Raw genomic sequence first — 18,495 nt, 5'->3', positions numbered from 1 at the left:
CATCAGACCCATCATAGAGTAAAAGCCCCATTTGGGATGTGCTTTACAAGGCACCTGCAACAGCTGGAAAGACCACAGAATTACCTCACCAAGAGGATTACTGGCCTCAAACAGATGCCTATGCAGCCAGACTGAAGAAACTCCAGCTGTACTTGGTTGCATACCGCTTATTCAGAGATGATTTCTGCCTGACATACAAGGCCATGTCCAACCCAGAATTGATGAACACGCGCCACCTAAAAAAAAAAAAAAAAAAATCCCCATGAGCCACATGCACTAGGGATCTAAACCTCACCACAACGATAAATAGGATGTGCTGGAGGGATAGATTACTGTCCCAGAGACTCCCCATGCTTGGGAACAGGATTCCAATTTACATTAGGCAGACCCCCTCATAAACACGCTTCAAGAGAAACCTTGATGAGTGGATGGGAAACAGAAAATTTACCCCGGGGATCACTGCAGTGGTTCTGCTGGACAGAGGCACAGGGAACTAATCTAAGGGGGCGGTGAAAGCCAACACATTCTGGCTAGGCTTATAGATGCCCTCTGGCAGATAGTCTAGTACTTACCTATGAACCTATGTAAATCCTATTCAAGAAAGGTGAAACCTTTTAAGAAAAAAGTTATTTTAAGGAAACAAGGAAAATGAGTGGTTAATAAAAGAATGCAAAGCATACAAAATGTGTAAACTATAAAAATGTAACAGTTATTGCATATATTAACACACAAGGTTGTCTAAATTATTAACAACTAATGCAAAACAACAATTAAAAGCATAATTAAAACTAATAGTTAAATTTAAGCAATAATTCCTGAGCCAGCTGAAAAATTACACAATTATATTCAAACCAGGACACTAGACAAGCAAGCCCAGGCAGTCTTAGAGAAGCTCTCAGTAGTACAGCTGATAAAATTAGCAAGGATAATATGTGCATTAAAACAAAAGTACAACTATGGTGGGATAAAGGGGGTAGCTGCCCAAGGTGCAAAGTGTTAAGGGCGAGGTGCAATCAGCAGATCCCAATTGGTCTTAAGTGCTATACTGTCATTCAGACATGTCGGTATTGCATTTTAAGACCAGAAGTACTTTAGTGTCAGTTACTTGCTGTTGTTACAAATGTAGAAAGCAATTTGTTACAGTTTATAAAGTACATAATTAATTAATTAATTGGTTGATACTCAAGTATGATAGGTGTAGATATAGTGGACCAAACTTATCCTAAAAAAAGAAGTGCCAGATCAGGAATAATAGACTTTTTTTTCTCCTCACCTTAAAGTTTAGGGGGTACCAGATTGGGGGGTTGGCACCAGGTGACAAAATGTCTAGTTACACCTCTGAATAAAAAAAAAAAAAAAAACAGGAAATGAAGATTCAGTCTTGTTCAAAATAGATCAAAAACTTAATTGATAAAATAGTTTTGATGCAACAAAGACAAAAATGTAGGCAAGGCCCTGCACAATCACATGGAGCGCAAGATTCTCATATCTCCCTGACATATATGCAGTGAAAAATGCCCAAAATAGTTCACAGTGGATTCTCCCCAGAAGAAGATTTATGCACGTGTGTTTTTTGTATAGATCCATCCATAACCCCCTTTTCCCATTTTTGCACATGGGGTCAGGGTATCACTTCAACAGCCACAATCATCTAGAGGCAAGGTCTACACCCCTGGGTGCCTAGCCCTGCTGTGGTAGTTCTTCTATGCCACACACTTGCATACACAATCAAACGTATGAGCAATTTAGAGTGTCCAATCCACCTACTGTATGTATTTGGAAGGGGGAACATACAGACTCCACACAGAAGGCACCCCAGCCAAGAATCAAACTAGGAAACCTCTTGCTGTGAAGTAACAACACTATCCACTGTGCCACGGTGCTGCACTAATAGCCATATAACTATATCTATCTAATATAGATAGATAGATCTATATAGATAGATATGAGATACTTTAATTATATTGACTCTTTGTATAGTTAACATATGTTTTATCAACACAGCTGAGTCAACAAAACAGATGTTCAACATTAGTGTAAGAATAGAACACTAGTGGGTTTGGGGAATATGCCCTTTCCAATGTATTGTGCTTTCTCAGAGATCGAATATATAATTAGCAGGGGGTAGTGCGGTGCAGTGAGTGGTAGATTCAAAGACACATCTAGCAATACTGTACTACTAGAGAAATAGAACAATATGCACTGTATGCAAAGGACTGCATAAAGACATGAAAATGGGTACCAACATGCCAATGACAAGAACTGACTATGCAAATGATAAAATCCAACATGGCTGACCAATCTCATAAATGTTGAATATTAACACAATGGAACACAGTGATAATTTATTATGAAATAAGGTATTTCCAGTTTACTGGAGCTTCATTCACTTTATGATACCAGGAGTTGTGTCAGCATTAGCAGAGCACATGTGTTTGTGATTATCCTTGCAGCCAGAGAACACTATGTTGTGTCTCATTACCCTCTCCTTTCCAGATAATTTTGACAGTTGATAAGACATCGCACTTCTATGACCAAGGCAAAGACATTCACTACTATGTGGACACAGGTACTATTTATTACTTAGTAGACATGTGCCATCTTCACCAAGAATCAAAGGGGATGTGTGAAGTGCCTATTAGAGTGGACAACATGGTTTGTGTAGCATTAGACATCCCTGCTATGGGGCCTTTTTAGGATCTGATGGACACATTAAGAGTTTTGCAGGAATCAGCCATGTGATGAAGAACACGTTAAGAGTTTTGCGGGAATCAGCCATGACTATCCCACAAAAGTTCTTTGACATGTTTTGGTAGTATATGGAGAAATACATTTAAAGAACCACCACTGTGCAAGCATCCTGTGATATAACTCTTTTTTCTAGCTATAAGGGGGGCCACTGAAAGTATCCATGATGTTATCAAGGTCAAACCTGTTCCACATAACATCCAGTATATCATTTGGAAGGGATATCAATCTGTCAAATGGCAGATGGTGTACAGTATGGGGGTTATTATATACAATGTGTCTGTGTGTTATCCAGACAGTTCCAATGATTCCAGCATCTGATATATGTGAAGCCTGCACAAATATTTCAGATATAGTAACCTTCTGCATATCATCTCCCACAAAGTCTTCTATATGCTAGTCATATAACTGTAGCAACAACTACTCATAATGGTGCCTCTTGTTGTTTGCTGCAGGTAATGCAGGGTGTGTCTTAAAACCATGGCTGAAGACCATCAGCTATAGTTCCCCAGATCACAGCAAAGGGGACATATAACACAGCACTAACATAGACACAGAGCTTTGTCAAATGTGTGTGGCCTTCTGATGGTCTCCCTTCTGATACTTGGATAGATCTGGTGCTGCACTGCAATATGCTCCAGAGTCCTGCTACAATATATCTGTGGTTTGGATCATGTTACAAAATATTGTGTTATAACAGCATTTACAATAGGGGAAAAGCTGCCAGATGTAACTGTGAAAGAAGCACAGGATGAGTGAGGTAAGAACAGAACGGAATTAAAAAAAAAAAACTGCATCCAATAATCCTCCCAAGCTATGCAGAACAGTACACTGACTGGCCATGTTGTGCAACAGACATTGTCATACCCACACAAGCATTGGTAGGGAATTGTTATCATCATAGGTTGCAGGAGTAAGGTGCAGCACACGAACAGCAAACAGCAAAGCTAACATAGGGTAAAGGGTCATAGTTGGCAGATGCAGTAGCCTTGCACATAGTTATGAGACTGGAGGACTAGGGATCACATCCTGCAGTGAAGGCGTGAAGCTTGCTTGAGATGAACACTGGATGGGTTTACTACTGAGGTACTGTGCCACATGTTGAGTATGTTAAGGAACCCCAGTGTAGTGCCAGTTTGGTGTGGCAGTAAAATAATAGCATCCATGATTCTATGAACAGCCACAAGTACGTATTGCTATTGGTAAGGGTACAGGGTATGTATGATGACAATTAACTGCAGTTTCAGGAATGGTTTGCCCACTGTGATGACATCATCATGCAGTTAGAGGACTATCATCTCCAACTATAGGAATGCTCTTGCTCAGGGGGTTGGAGGCAGCCATAGACAGTGTGGATAGTGATGTTGCAATCAGAACAGTGTTTGCCATTTACATAAGTTTAACATGAGACCTTGGACTGTGCATCCATACCCTAGCATGGCACTGGTAAGTAGCCACTTGCATCCTCATGGCTGCACCATCAGCTGCTAACTGGGCCACCATTGCCATCTACAGGTGCACCCGTTCTAGGTCCTAATATGAGATGTCACTCTGTATGCATTACAGGCTGTTTCACAGTCCCTGAAGCAGTTGTACTTCCTCATATAAGCCATATAACACACTCAACATACCTGACATGGATCAAGTAGTGGTCATTTATGCCTGGATCACTGACTTGCACATTTGATGATTGAAGCCAAGGATGGAATCCAGATCAGGAAATCCCCTGCAGACAAGGTGGCAATAGCCATCTCCATGCTTTGTCCCTGGGCTGGATACCTGTTGGTCTGTACAGTGCATCTCTGTGATACCTGTGATGATATGAGGTATTGCCATCTGTGCCAGGGACAGTAGGGCAGTACATGTGTAACATATGCCAGCATAGCTAGCTGGAGTTTTGTAAAGAATTTTATGTCATTTGACTATCAAACTGATTTATTTATTTATTTATTGGCATTTGTTTACCGGGAAAGTCCACTGGGCTCAATCAGAGCCCATTTTCAGTGGAGGCTCAGGTAGAAAAGGTCCACATGAAACACAAATAGGATATATAGCACATCACAATGCACTCATTTTGAATATATACAGCACAACTTGAGGAAGAAATTCTTAAAAGAGTAGTGCATTTAGAATATATACAAACACTTGATACATACTTAACAAAACTAATTACAATGTGGTAAAACTATAGATGACGTAGTGGTATGGGTGAATATTAAAAGCTTATGTACACACACTTGATACACACTTAATAAACTAATTACAATGTAGTACAACTATAGTTGCCATTTGTACAGACGCTTGTGCTAAAATGTATTTGTAATGTTGCTTGGATTAAAGGTCACCAACCTTACTAGCCCTCTTTAAGAGGAACCTGGGTAACTGGATGGGAAACAGAAAATACACCCCTGGTGTCCCACCTGTGTCCCTGCTGGACAGGGTAATCAGGTGCTAACTTTGTGGGAACATGGGCAAAATTCTTGGCTAGGCTTATAAGGGCCTCTGGGCCAATAGCCTAGTATCATCTTATGAACCATTGAACCTATGAACAGTGCTGGACAGAAAAGGGATATACATGTATGTCAGACATTATTATTATAATGGATTAAATGTATATGTTTTAACATAGAATTCTGGAAGAGAAGAGGTTAATCATAGTCCAGCTAATTTAAAAAAAATAGGTTAAAAATTAAATGGCTTGATTTACGCCATGAAGATTTTATCTTACAGGTCTGATTGCAGCCATAGACACAAATGTCTGGGAAAACCAGGACTAGGAATCTTATCGTATTGTCCTTGGTGTGAACTAATTGCTAGCCTGGAATGGTGGAAGTTTTTGAAATTGTTTATAGATTTCAGATGCTGCAACAGATCTTAGCAAAGCTCTATTTGTGTATTGTACCAGAGTCAGGTGACCAGATGTGATGTCATTCTATAATCAGCACTGAAATTATTTTTTGAGATATTAGTGAGAGATATTCCAGAACTCTCATAGTAGCACTTTGTTTTTTGGAACCTGAAAGGAAAAATCTCTCAGAGATATCTCACATAACCATAGATCTCATCATCACTCATCATCTTGTCTTGCGGTAATAAGTAATTTAATTAGGGAACAGTAATTCTTTAGTCAGATAGGAAAGCATAATGAAATTAGTTAAGTATTGTTTTTCTGCATCTGTGTGAATCTATCTGTGTTATGTTTTATATCTCATGATTGAAACTCTGGTGTTTATTGTATCTAGATATTCAGTATTCTCATGTTTTCTATTTTATTATTTATTATTAATTATTTCTATACCTTTCACTGTGGCTGGTCTTTTAGAGAATGCTTTTAACATCTTGAGCATAGTAATATTTATTTGTCGACACTATGGCAGCTCCTGAAAGCCTTGCTGTTTGGTCAACACTACCATTTGTATTAGTATTAATTTTACTTAGTATAATTGGGTACCCTTGTAAGAGCCTTAGAATAGCAGACTGGTGGCACCATAACTACCTTATAGTCTGAGCAGAGGTGGCACAGCTGGTAAATCTGTGCCAGCCTTTCCCATGTGTGTGTGTGTGTGTGTGTGTGTGTGTGTGTGTGTGTGTGTGTGTGTGTGTGTGTGTGTGTTTGTGTGTGCGTGTGAGAGAGCTACTGGGAACAGGGACAGAGAGCTCCAAAGTGGTCAGTGTGGAGTCTTGTTTGGGGCCTGGAGAGAGAAAGTCCACCTCAGGTCTGGAGTGTGCTCCCTTTGTGCTCTTAAGAGAAATTCTCCTTGGTACAGAGAGCAGTATCTGAAAATACTGTGTGCATCCATTTTTATTCCTAGTGGCAGTCAGTCATTGGTGTCAATGGTGAGGACTGAGGCTCCTTGATTATTGGCCTGTAGTAGGGACTGTCACAACACCTTTGAAGCTTCAGTTTGGCTAACATGGATTAGATATCTAGCACTAAACACAGGTGATTACAGAGGTTAATCTTGCCCAAGATGATCCACTTCAGTTTTGGGTGATGTGAGTATGTCTTTCACAGCCAGTATTGCTGGCAGTGGAACTGTGTCATTGGGCAATGTCATGTGCATGGTGTCATTATCATCAGCCACTGTCAGTCTGTTAATGTTAGCAATGTTACCAGTGGAACCTGTAAATGCACGCAGCTAACATAGCCATGATAATGCTGGGTTGTATTTTTATTGCCTGTTACCATGTGGAGCACAGACGTCTATATGCTAATGTCATATCATAGCCTACAGATACATACATATGTACTCTGTGGTGAAGGCCATCACTGTTGCAGTTCCAATGCCCTGGATGACAGATATGCATATGTGTTTAGCTGTGTATACCATTCACAGTCCCAAGTCACTGTTCTACATTAGTGACATAAATTGCCACTGACCAAGTGTATCCCCAGCAGAAATTTGAGGAGATTTCACCCACTCAGCTTCTAGATGCAAGCCACCATGATTTATACAGATTTTGTCACCATCTCCAGAAAGAGATATCAGGGATTCTTCCATCTCTATGACAAGACATATATGATGGTGATCAGCCCCCTTGTGGTCATACATATATTTTATATTATTTGTTTCTGTTTTTCCTTTTCTTTTTTTTTTCTCATTCTACAGCATAAGCCATAGTGCAAGCTTTGATGAGGTGACAACCACTGTACCTTGAATAACCACTGTATCTGCTGCTGAGTCCCCAGCACTTCCCTGACTTGCATCTCTGCAGGGTGATGAATTGTACCTTGTGGAAAGTAACCAGGAGGGCTCAATGATGACCTCCATGACCACCTCTCAGGAGTAGGGTGAAGACATCTCCTCTGATAGTGGCCTGAAGGGCCCTCCTTGGGCTATCGGAGGGAAGAGTGAGGTCGGTGAGGAATGAAATTGGCAGGTGACTTGATGCCCACCCTGCAACCTGAAGCATCTCCTTGTCCAGTCGGTTGAGTTATCTGACCAGTTGATACTATCCATTGGTCACTAAAGGTGGTACCCACATGTGATATCAGCCATCAAGGTAACTGACATTTGTGTTGGTTCCCCTTTAGGTTGCTCAGACAGACAGACTCTCTTTATCCCTGCTATCCCTCATCATAGGTTCATGTGTTCATAGGGGATTATTAGACTAGTGACTTAAGAACCCTTACATGCCCTTTTAGGGATCCTCCAGGGTGTTAATAGCCCTTGCAACCCTAACCAATATAACCTGATTTTGCCCAATATATGGCACCAGACAAGAGAATGGCATGGATGTGTGCCTGTGCATTGAGTATCTTACAGATTGCCCCTGTCCATAAGGGACATATGCACTACTCCATGTGTGAATTTGTGATTCCCCATTCATTGATCCAAGCTGCATTTGAAGAGGGTCAGGGAGGGGCTTTGCTTAATGTGAATGGGAAGCCTGTTCCAAAGATGAGGTAATCTCTGAGACACATATCTGTCTCTTCGGCATGTTTTGTTTGAGTTGTTGACTATGTTTAGATCCCTAGATCAGAAGACCCTTGTGGTGTTTGACTTGTGGATGTATAGCAGTTTCTTCAGGGCTGGATTTGTGAGTGTCTTGTAAGTCAGGCATATGTCACCCTTTAATAATCAGTAGGAGACAGAGTAAAGGGATAAGGCTTTTAGTCTATCTACATAGGACATGTTGTTTACACCCTGTATTTTCTTTGTGAGAAACCTCTCAGGTCCCTCCAGATGTTCTTAGTACCTAGTCAAGTATATGCCAGATGGCGCATTGTACTCAATTATTGGTTTAATGAGGGCTGAGTACACTGGATCTATAATTTCTTTGGATCCAGATGCTACAAGTTTACTTATAAGTTGTGCCACATAGAAGGACTTCCTCACCAATGTGGACACATGGCTGGCAAAGTTCAGGCTACTGTCAATCTGTTTTCCTAGAGCTCTCACCTCTAAGTCTACTCTTAGGGCTGTGCTATTTATATTGTAATTTGCAGGGGTATTTGACTTCCCAAAGGGTATGCCAATTAATTTTTTTGTTTTTAGTTTTAGGCCATGGTTCTGGCAGCAATCATTTGTCTGATCTAGACCTTCCTGAAGGATATCTACATTGATGGGTGATTCAGTGATTACCCACAGCTTGCAGTTGTTGACAAATGTTTTCATCCAGAGGCCTTCCACATTAGCCTTGACTTCAGAGAAGCATATTCCGAAATGGAGTGATCCCAGCACTGAGTCCTGTGGTAACTGGCCTCTTGCTGGATCTGGTTTCACCCATATTAATCATGTGTCCTGTTCATGAATCAATTGGCTATCCATCTGGTGATGTAGGGATTTTTAGCCAGCTTTGTGAGTTTATTTCTAATTCCTTAGTAGGTAGTTGTGTCAAATGCCTTGTCCAGGTTGAGGTATGCAGTATGTACTGTTTACCCTCATCCATGACCTTAGTGATTTTCTCAAAGAAATTAGGGATGACCCGCTCTTGACAAAGCTGAATTGGGTCAGGTCCAGTATGTGGAAGTTTCTTATGTCATTATCTATTAGATCCATGATTATTCTTTCCACTGCCTTACATATAAGACTAGTCAAATGTATGGGTCTATACCATGTCAGTAGATGGTCCCTCTTTATTCAGAGGGATGACTGCTATTGTCCTCCACTCTGTCTGTACAAAGCCAGTCTGCTGGATGTGGTTAAATACAGATCCGAATAGATCTGATAAGTCCTTATTTAAGCTGTTTAAGAGGCAAATTGATATCTTGTCAGCCCTCATTGAAGTCACATTTTTAGCTTTAGAGAGCACAGTAGCAACTTGTTCTTTAGTGATAATTGGTGGTAGAGTGATGGAGGGTATATCTTGGGGTGACCTGGGGGTGATGGGGTTAAAATTTGAGCTGAATTTGTTAGCCAGCAGATTTGCTATATAATCTGGATGGGTATAGGTGATGCCATCTACAACTAATTCTGCACATTGTTGGGGGTTGCCCTTAAAACTGTGGACATAACTGAAAATGCATTATGGTTACACTTAGCTTTGGAGGCTATCTTTACCTCAGTGTCTGCTTTCAGAAACTTGACTAGTTCTGTGATTTGTTTGCTTAGATGAATGAGGGACTTATTTCTCCGTTGTGCACATTGCCTCTTAATTCTTGACAGGATTTTCTTTCTTTTGTTGTACAACCTATTAATACTAGGGATCCACCAGGGTGGCTTGTTTTTATGGTTTCACCTGGGTTTATTTCAGTCTGGTATTGCCGTTTATATACAGTTGTTCATATGGTCATACAAGGTTTTTGTCTACACTTCTGCATAGAATTTTGTGTTTTATGGATTTGAAGGAGCTTGGAAACTAGCTATGTCATCCCTTAATGGGGGTAATTTACCTTAGGGAAGTTCTTAAAGTTTTTGGCGTTAGGTGAGGAGTCTAGATTTACCTTTATTTAATGGGAGACCTCTTTTTGATCTGATCTTAACAATGAGGACATCATGCTGGGTGGGAGTGCAACACTCTCCCATATTTGTGAGTACCAGATCCAGGATGTTTGCTCCCCTAGTGGGAGTACAGAGTAGCTGCTCCAGGGCATTTGAATTTACAAAGTGAAGAAGTCTTTGGGCCTGCATGCCAGTTGTTGTGTATGCCTCCCAATTAATGGAGGGGTATTTAAAATCACCCATATTTATGGTATTGGGCTGGATGGTGAGTGACTATAGTAACTTCAGGTATGATGTGTGGATTTCCTGGTTCATGGTGGGGGAGCTGTAGCTAGCAAGAATATGGTAATGAATTTTTCACATGGTTAGCTAGACATGGGGTAGCTCAGGCATGTCATATTGCTTGACCAGCCTTGCGGTGTGCTTATCCTTTATGTAGATAGATACGTTTCCACCTTTTGCTCTTTCATTTTCAGTGGGTAGTCAGAATGTATGAAAGATTATAGCGATGCACTGTCAAATTGCTTTCCATTGCTTTGAACAATGTTTCAGTAACTGCACAAACTTCAGCATTCTCCATGGTGAGGAAAACTTCCAGGAGTGCCGTTTCTTGTTGAGACTCCTAGCACTGAGCAATAACATCTTTAGCTTGTCCTGAGTGGCTTTTGTTATGTGGGAAGGTTTGTCTGTTTGGTAATGCCTATAAAAGGCACTATAGAGATGGATAATATTTTAGCCAGTATCCAAAAACGTAGAGATGACAGGTGAAGACTATCTCTGGCAAAGCAGTGTGGCCTGTAAACCATGTCCTCCCAGGCTAACAAGTATTAGACACCATCCTTATTTTTCCCTCTACTCTTTGTAATCCAATCCTTTCCATCACCAGTTACCCACCTTGTGTCAGTACCTTCCCTGTCAGACTATGTCTGCATTGTATGTCTGTCTGTCTCTGCTTCCTTCCTTATGTCCTCATTCATACCTGCACTTGATTCTTGCTACTTTCTTCTAACCTTATGAGCAAAATGAAAAATGGGCACACGTCCTGAAAAAGAGTACACTTCCCCTCCCCCACCAATCTTCCCTTCATTCTCTCTTTCTGTGTGTCCGTGTTAGCTCTTCTCCAATTCTGCCTTTGCCTTCTCTCAGAATTTCCTCCCCATTTATGTGAAGAAATGATTCCACACTTTCCACTGGTGCTCTTGAATGGGCTGTTGCCAGTACCTGTATTGCATATGGGGTATTTTTCTGTGAGTGTGAATGCTCTTAGCATCAGCCATATCACTAGTCTTCTGCTTTTCCTTGGATCACATGACCACCCATAGCACAACTGTTCTGTCAACATGGCTACTGCTATTACACCAGCTGCAAAGTTTTGTAATGCAGCCCTGTCTATATGTTCTGATGCTATGTTACACTCATGCATATCTAACCAGTGATGGGTCACATTGTTCTAAATTCTCCTTGTCAACCGATTGTGGTGTGTGTGTGTGTGTGTGTGTGTGTGTGTGTGTGTGTGTGTGTGTGTGTGTGTGTGTGTTTGTAGATAGCAAGATAGATAGATAGATAGATAGATAGATAGATAGATAGATAGATAGATAGATAGATAGATAGATAGATAGATAGATAGTTGGTAGGTGAAGGTACACTTTTCAATTGTTCACATTTCAAACCTATAAGAAAGACAGTGGGCAAAATATGGTATTTGCAATTTGCTAACATTATATAAATAGCAAATTTTAAGGTTCTGCAATATGCAAACTTTGTTTTGATAAGTAAATGAATAATAGTAAAATATGTTTGCATGCAATGTTGATTAGTCTTATTCTTCATGCATTCAGATTCACAATGTTTTATGCAGAATAAATGATCGTTTTGAGCAGTCAGAAGTGGCTTCCTGAGTGGGTGTTTTGGTCACATTGAAATATTTTTAAGTTAATGCATGGCATGTGGAAACAATCAATATTTTAATTTGTATTTCTGGGTAGGTATGCTTGTTTGGAGTTTATCTTTTATGCTGTTTGGCTTTTATTTTTTTATATATTTCCTTGAATTTAGATTTTAAAATGAAGACAGGGAGTTTTAATAGAATGCAGTCTAATCTGCCTACAATGTATAAGAGTCTATCTGACCATTCTCTTCCTAGCTGTTGATGAACAGCAGACTCGGAGTCAAATTCCAAACCAGTAACCACATGAGACAGTTTGCCAAGAGATTATACAATGCCTAATCCAGTAATATAGGGCTCTAGTAGCCTATGCACAACTCCAAAGAGGGACTAGAGCTTGCTGTGCCATAACATGTAGGATTTGTACATTGGAGCTGAACGCCCATGAACAAACACAATGTAACAGAGTAGCTCATTGACATGGGTTGCTGTGCATTGCAGCAGCTGCACCTGTAAGAGGGAAGAAGAGCTGCAAGCAGTACTGTCCATATAAAGGTGGGAGTCAGGGGGAGTTGAGGACCACACACATGCAAGGTACTTTAGTTTGTATGTCATCCCCATTTTTGGGCAAAGCTGAATCAAAACTGCACCTGCTTGCAAATTGTGACAATGGTTACTAAGCACAGCCCTCCTGCTGGCTGCCCAAGCAAGGCAGCATTTTCACCTGTCATGCACGCATTATTGTCCTGCATGCATGTGATGCTTTGGCAAAATCCAGCTTTTGATGAACTCAGGGCCACGGTGGTGCAGCGGTTACCATTGTTGCCTCACAGCAAGAGGTTCTCCCTTTCGATTCTCGGTTGGACCGCCTTCTGTGTGGAGTCTGCATGTCCTCCCCACAGTCGAGTGACATTAAAAACATGCAGGTAGGTGCGAACATGAATGGTTGAAGGATGGGCATTGGGCTGGCAACTCAGCAATGTAAAAATCCACTGCTAATCATTAGTGGACCGGAGTTCCGCTGTGGCGACCCCTAACTGGGAAAAGCCGATAGACATTACTATTAGTTTCATGGTGGGCACAATAGCAGTTAAAGTATGCAAGGAACATATAAAGAGGTTCATTAACATAGAATGTTCCTGAATCTTATTAGCAGATCTTCACACAGCCAGAACGGGATACAGTAGTTGTGGCATAGCACAGTTTACTGAACTCCTCCTCTCAGGTAACATTTTGATGTAGTATCAGAGTAGTGTAACACAATGGTGAAAGCCCACTGCTATGCTGATCCATACCTTTCAGGATCCTAGGGTCAGTTTATATGACAGGCATGCTGCGTTTCCTTGAATGATTTAACAGAATGTCCACTGAACTTTTCCACTTGCTCTAAAAAATAAGCTTGGAAAGTAATGATACAAGGTTATAATGTGTCAAAATGGGATAAAATAAATAAGGAAGGAGACAAGCCTCTTTTAAAGCTCTTATGCTAAAAGCACACTGACAAGCTCAGAGCAGCTAGTTTATGCATTGATTGGCAATACAACTAAATTTAGTAGGATTTAGTATTTTGCAGCCTACACTGCATTCAACCCCTGCCAAAATAAGCACCCTTAATAGCCTTCTGTTAGCTCCCATAAGTCACACCCTTGTAGCTCACCAATTAGAAGGACCGGACAACATACATATGACATTTCCTAAGTTCTCTGTAGCCACCCTGTTAGATATGTGCATCTTGAGACAATGTAGCAATTGTCTCATGTTTACAGACAGCCTCTTAATCCTTAAAGTAATAGATACAGTATGTGAGAGGCATACATAAAATGTGTCAGGGTAGGAAGTTTGGCATAGGGTGACAGGTTTGGCATAATGGTTAAGATGTTCATTTCATAGACACAGAGACCAGGGTTTAATTCTGACCTCAGGTTATTAGTTAGGCTTAAAATGACCCTTCAAAGTAAATAGTCTAGAATTCACCTATGAAATATGAATGTCACTGGTGGCTAAACTCTCTCATACAAGCACACATCAGGTTATCAAAACCATACACGTCAGGTTGTCAAAACCACACACAGAATACCCACCACATATAGCACACAATGCACACACACGCTCGAGCGGGCTCGCACACACACACACACACACACACACACACACACACACACACACACACACACACACACACACACACACACACACACACACACACACACACACACACACACACACACACACAGACCGATGTATGCTGAGGCACTTAAATGCAATCTTTCTAAACAACATAGCCCTCCTAGAGCAGCCATTGGCAAAGATTACCCTCAGCAAACCCAAAAGCATTCAGCAAAAGCAGCAGCTAACACTACACATACAACCACACTCAGTGGAGTGCCAAATACAAAGACCATAAGGCCAGCAAATACATTTCTCAGAATTCTCATCATAGGGAATTCCATTATAAGACATTCTGACGCCCCTCTAACCAGGCTGAATAAGGAGAAGAGAACAGTTATTTGCCTGTCTGGAGCCAGGATCTGCCAAATTACTTACAGGCTCAAATCACTGCACCACAGTATCAGTGTGATTCCAGAAGAGTCCATGTAGGTGTAAATGACCTGAGACATACCTCCTTAGACTATATTAGGTGAAATATTATAGATCTCTCTGACTATGTGTCTCAGACTGGTATGAGCCTCGCATTGGGCAGCATATTACCTTCACCAAGGATGATCGAACAATGCAAAAAAAAACAAAAAAAAGAAATGTTTGATTTTAACAATTGGCTGAGTTTGTGGTGTCATTCAAATGGGATTCAATATCTGTCAGCATGAGAAGACATGGTTAACAGACCACACTGCTTTGCCAGGGATAGTCTGCTTCTGTCTCCTCTAGGCTTTCAAATACTGACTAAAACTTTATCCCCAGTAGAGCTTTTTTAAACAATGCTAAATTGACAAACTATTGAAAGCAAAATCAGTTCAACTTGAACCTCAAGGTATTACTGCTAAATTTCAGGGGTCTAAAAAAAATAGACTGTTCAAGTACTCCTCACCCTGGAGAATGTGGATATTTTTGCAGTTACCAAGACATGGTTTAAAGCCACAGCGAGTACCCTGGCAGTGCAAGGTTTCAGTGCCTTCCACCCTTTTAGTAGATTGACAGAGAGTAACTAAAGGGAGAGGTGTCTCAAAATACATTAATAACAAGCATACCTCTAGGCTGGTTAAACAGGATAAAGTTTTGAAGTTTGTCTATGTCCAGGTCATTACATAAAAATCTTGTACCATATCCTAGCAAGCTATAGTTGACCCTCTTGTCCCACAAAACTCATAATGTATACTTAGACTTACTGGAGACTCTCACCATCTGACATAACAACTTACCCATGCGAGGCTTTATTTACCCTTCTATAGACTAGGAATGAGTCCTACATAGCCTCAGGCCTGAGATTCCTTGACTTCGTAAATACAAATATTCCTGACAATTTAGTACATATGCCCACTAGAAGTTCCAAAATACTGGACTACGTATTCTCAAATATGGAAGAATTCTGCACAATCCCCCTTACCCATGTCATGTCCTCCCTGGTAAGGTCTGACCATAAAGCTGTCTCCTTCAATATCAAAATCAGCTCAGTAACCACAATAAAACCAGTAATAATTTGGAACTATTGCAATGCAAACTACCTTTTGTTACATGATAGTATGTCAAAATCCAGTGCTCCTCCAAACCCACAGAACACAGCAGCTTATGCAGAATTATTCACAGAAACTGCACAACCATGTCAAAGACTGAATAGAGGTTTCTGTACCTACTAGAAGTAAGTTCAAAACTGAAGTAAGTCCAAAACTAACTTCCAAAACAAACCACCCTGGTGACATCCTAAACTAAACAGGTCATATACAACAAAATGAAAAAAAAATAGCTAAAATCAGTAAGTGTAACTCCCATAAATATAAGATCTTCTTCATCAAATTAAACAGATGTATAGGCCTTTTTTAGCCATGTCAGAAACCTCAAAGACAGTACACAGCTGTGTGCTGAACTGGTGGTTAATGGTGCCACATTCACTGGGCCCGGTGATATAGAGAATCTACTGGCTGACAAATTCAGTTCCAGCTTTACACTCCTCTAACCATCAGCCAGCCTCCCAAGAAATGTCTTCAAACATGACACCTCCAACTATAAATAGAGAATATGCCCTGTGCTAACTGAGGCCAAGAACACAACCTCAATGACCACCAATAAAATCATGGAATACCTCCTGAATAGTCAAAAATATGATCTATCAGTGCCACTGGAGTTACTATCTAACTACAGTACCAAAACAGGATTTGTGCCATGAAAGAGGAGGATTACAGTGGTCATCCTTCTTCATAAGGATGGACCATCAACAGATCACAGAAACTAGAGACCTTTTAGTCTGACTAGTCTCATATGCAAAGCCATGGAAAGAATTATCATGGAAATGAGTAACAAAGGTATAGGAGACCTTCAGACACTGTATCCATCCCAGTTTAGCTTTGTCAAAGAAAGTTCATACCTACTAAACCTTGTAAACTTCTTTCAGAAGGTCACCAAGGCAATGGATGAGGGTAAAATAGTGCATAATGCCTACCTTGACCAGGCTAAGACATCTGATACAATACCCCACTTGAGCATTGTTAAACTTATGGAATTAAGCATACATATCTATATAATGTGCTTAATAGCCAGCTGGCTCGCAGACAGAACCCAGAAAATTGTGATTGGTGAGATCACCTCTACCAAGAAGCAGGTCATCAGTGGAGTCTCTCAGAGCTCCATGTTGGAGTCAATTCGTTTTGGCTTCTACTTCCCAAGTCAAGTCAAACAACTCTGAATCACCAGGTTCACAGATGACTACAAACTGGGGGTAGTCATAGAATGCCCCCAAGACACAAACATCTCATAAGAGAGTCTAATACAGACAAATGACTGGTACCAAAGCCACAGCTTAAAACTCAGTGCCAAAAATGCATTATAGTACACTTTGGGAAGTCAGTCACCCAAGGAAACTACATCATTGAAAAAAACATCCCTAAGAGTTGACCCAATAGTCAGGGATCTGGGAATGCATGTAGACAGTAATGGCCTTTAATCAACATGTGTCCAAGGTAGTAAGGACATCCTTGTATGTTCCTCCACTTATAAGTAATGGCACGGCATCTAGGTCCAGAAGAAGAAGGCATTTTACCACTGTACTTGGCCCTCATCAGACCTATCATTGAGTATACTACACCTTTGGTATTTACCTGACCAGACATATGCAGCAACTGAAATGTCCACAAAGGTTCCTTACAAAAAGAATACATGGCATAAACAAAGAGCCATGTGGGGATTTTCTCAAATCCCGATCTCTATCTTAGTCTCCTACAGACTACTGAGAGGTAATCTATACCTGGCATACAAGGCTTCCCTGCACCCCGCTGTAAGTAATCGTTTTGCACATATGCAAAACAAACCACATCAGAACTACTAGATCTAAATATGTCAATTTTGTTTGCAGTATAATTATAACATGTTGGAGAGACAGATATGTATGTCAGAAAATTCCTATTTTCAAGAATTCTCTAGAATAAAGACCCTTCCTAAACCTATTTAAGCGTAACTTGGACCATTGGATGGGAAATCAAAAATTCACCCATACTCTAGTGCCTATGTCTCTGATAGACAAAAGCAGTCAGTAAATCATGTCATAACCAACAATCACCCCTATATAAACATCTAAACATATAATTTGCTGCAACTTTCTATCTCTATTTATCATGTACATGATGTGGAGCATTTCTCCCCGGGCATCCGCTGAAAAAGGACCTGCGTCCAGTTGGAATTTACCGGTAAACAAATGTAAATAAAAAATAAATAAATAAAATAAATATTTGGGTAGCATGGCAAGGCTTATAAATGCCCTAGTGGTTGTTAGTATACATCTATGAACTTATGAAAAGGAGGACGGTGAAGTCAGTAAATATAACTAAAAAGGCCCGGACTGTGTGAACATCCACATATAAGATGTTTAGTTAAGAAAGAAAACTCAGGAGGGAAGGTATCAATTAAGAGGAGGGCTTGGAAAGAGAAAGGATGGGATAGAATACAGAACGATAAATAAAATACCATCTCACGTCTCCCCTGAAAAGAAGCCAATAGCCAAGTGTAACTAAGCTGGTCAACAAAGGATAAATAAAATAAATGGATAAAATAAAATGACAGCTGTAAATGAAGAGGTTTTAAGAGTATAAGTGAATATATATATATATATATATATATATATATATATATATATATATATATATATATATATATATATTTCCTCTTTATAATCTCGAAATACTGAAATCTCGAATTTCAGTATCCCGAGACCATAAAGGTGAAACTTCAACATAGCGAAAGTGCATAAGCGCAAATCCGAATATCTAAAATCTGCACTTATGCATTTAAGCTACATTACTTGAAGTGTTTGGC

The sequence above is a fragment of the Protopterus annectens genome, chromosome 6.part0 (assembly GCF_019279795.1).
Source record: "Protopterus annectens isolate FY-2018-M chromosome 6.part0, PAN1.0, whole genome shotgun sequence".
In the NCBI taxonomy this organism is placed as follows: domain Eukaryota; kingdom Metazoa; phylum Chordata; order Ceratodontiformes; family Protopteridae; genus Protopterus; species Protopterus annectens.
Note: the sequence above shows the minus strand (reverse complement) of the source record.